We start from the raw sequence: 3,112 nt of genomic DNA on the forward strand, positions 1-3,112 counted from the left end.
CACACAAAGGATGTAACCCTCATTGAGCGCGTCCCGTGAGCTGCCACAAGAATCGTTGCCGGCCGCAAATACGTGGACGACGAAACGCGTCTCGCGGGGCTTGACATTCTTCTCCTCCGAGGCGACCCAATTCTTACATATGCCCTGGGTAAACAAGGCTTTGCCAGCGGGCTTTCACCATTGACCCAGCAATCACACGGCGTAGACATGATAAGAACATTTTGAAGCTTAGAGCGTACATATTCTTCAGGCAAGTTTTTTCTCTCTCNTTTCGCTCTCGGGTAGTGGCTGCCGGGAATAACCTTCCTCCAATGGTCGTCCACGCTCCTTCTAGAACCCAATTCAGAACCCTGTGAGACACTTATTTATGCGAGTCCTCCGGCCGGCAAGCATGCTTCTCCGCATCGAAAACTTAGGGAGAAATACTTCGTCCTTTTCCACTTGTGCTTCTCAGGTGAACGACAGCGGCTGAACCACAAGAGCAAATTGGCCCAGGATACTTGGACGAAAGCCTCGATCCCGTGTATCAATCCGTGAATCCGTCAAACCTAGTCTGCGACCTGGTTTCGCTACAGTTTGCAAACGTATCACATGCACATGAAGTTGCGCCACTGACAACTGATCAGAATGTGGTTGTAATGGAGCGGATGGTTCTTAGAGGGTAGAAGGAGAAGGACGTGTTCTAGCCCAGCTAGATCCCTCCAAGCAAGAGCTATTAACAAAATCAATAAATAGTACATACCCAGTGATCACCGATACAGAAATTTCTGCAGTATATATGCATCCGATGCAGAAATATTCTCACATATTCCGCAGCTTTTCGCACCCGGGTACATATTCTGAGGGAAATGAGACAAGTTTCCCCACCCAGTCCGCACCTGATTGCGGGAGTGGTGCAGAAGTTTCCATGACTGGCCGCGGAAATCCCTACTCTTTATCTGGATTTCTGTACCCAATCCGCACTTAGCCGCCATTGTCCGGCGCCAGATTAAGCCCATCGTTAACTTTACATATCATGCTCCCGTGCCGTGATAAACCATCTACCCTCTAATCTTGTCTCAGCATTTTACCTTCCTGGATATAAATAAGTGCTCTCAAGCGCAAATTTCATATGTATTAAAAATACTACAAGCAAACCATTTTTCATTCTTGATGGATCCCTGAGGGCATTTTCGAGCCACTGTTCGTTTTCCAGCCAGTGATGAACGATCCCCTTGATTTCCGTAGACTCGTGTTTGGAAAATTCCCTGCTGTCACGTTCGAAATAAAAAAATAGTGAATTTCATCCAGCCACTTGTTCAAATAACTAAGTTTAAAATAACCATTAGATACTTATAAATAAGCCCTGAAGCCAGCCTTGTTATCAGCAAGTCTACCTTTCCATTTATACCAGTTAAGTAGTACGGTGGATCTTGAGGCCAGCATCCGTGTAAGTACGTTTGTCAAGTGCAGTTGTGCGTAGCCAACGTCATGCGGGGGTCACCATTTCGTTTTTGTGAAATCAACAATCGTTACCACGGCAATTACCAGCTGTGCATAGCACAGACCATCTCTGTGGTGTTCTCCACCTTTCCGGAGCTCATCAGTAGGTGACAAAGGTAGAAAGGCTTCATTGAGCGCCTGAGGACTGCTTGCGGATACTAAAGTATTGATTTTTACAAGCAGTCTCTGGAGCAACGAGTAAATTCGCTTCAAATTATCTATAACAGTTAATGGACACTTGGGTAGGGTGCCCCTTAGCAAGTTAGCATGTAAAATACTTTTCATGCACGAGGGCCAAAGGACTGAAACAATTGGTGCGAACCGCCATTCATTCACTATGGCAACAGAGTTGTTTTCGAAAATCAGAACAACGTACTTGGCTGAAAAAGCAGGTTCCGAATACGAAGATCCAGAGAAGAACGTCCACATGCACATAAAAGCTTGAAAGGACTATCACAACATCAACACAAGTATATGTGATTATTCTGTGAAATTTTATTATTATTATTACACTTGCCGAGTACCAGCAGCAAGAGAAATGACTAATCAATGAGGGTATGCAAAATGGAAAAGTATATACGACTGCTGTTTTATTTTTATTTTATTCGACCGATGCAAACAACTGTGTGTTGCAAGCCAGAGCATTGATAGATTAAAGCGTACAAAGATTTCACGTGACCGTAAAATGGGAGAGGCGTTTTGAATGTCTGACACTCAATTGTGTCGCCAGAAAAATCTACCATTACGGCGGGTTGAGCGTCAAAAAAAATTCAGTCGTCAGGAAATTTTGCAAATTAATGACACCTCTATGCACAAACTTGTGACATCCGCTCGTGGACGATGGCCTTACTGGCAAACCCACATCATCCTGAAAACTTCTTCTTCGACCGCATCTAATCCCATGCGCTCAGCCAGTCGGCAGCAAAGCTGGACAGCCGGTGGTTTCGGCCCATGTATGTAATGCCTTAAGTGTCCCAGCTCTGGTTTTATAGGGGAACATGAAAAATGATCCGAGCAACCGTAGAGCTGGAATAAATTAAACAAATGAGCGAACAAATATATGTTGGTTGTTCGGTCCAAAAATAGCAGCAAAATTTTAAACAGCAACCTTAGAAACGTCAATTAAGAATCAGCATACTGTTGTGAGAGAAGGTAAACAGCCTATAAAAGTGGTTACAGAACAATGCATGATGAAGCATTGGTGAACGTCAATATGTAAAATATCTCGCAAAACATCATACCTATGTACAGAAGAAACGGTCATATCTCAGAAGCCTTCCGCCGGTCCGGGTCTACCAAACCTCGACATTTTCGTGGAAAATCTGCACTTAGGACCACATTATGATGCTCACTTGAATCATTCAGTAGGTACCAGGACCCCAAACGGCTAAGTCGTATAAAGGTTGCTTCAACCTTCGTGCCATCCCACTAGCAGCCGTGTAAATATTTCTACGCGGTTGTGAATGGTTTCAAAAGGATACTGATGAAAACCAATACAGGTGTAAACAGAACATACGGACTTCAACGACTTGCACTGGGCAATCCTGCAACAAAAAGCTGGACCGTCTGTAGTAACCATAAGGTTCTCCAGGGACCTCAGTGATAAATGCCCTTTCATAGCCAGAGTAAT

This window comes from Opisthorchis viverrini (assembly GCF_000715545.1).
Source record: "Opisthorchis viverrini unplaced genomic scaffold opera_v5_82, whole genome shotgun sequence".
NCBI lineage: Eukaryota > Metazoa > Platyhelminthes > Trematoda > Opisthorchiida > Opisthorchiidae > Opisthorchis > Opisthorchis viverrini.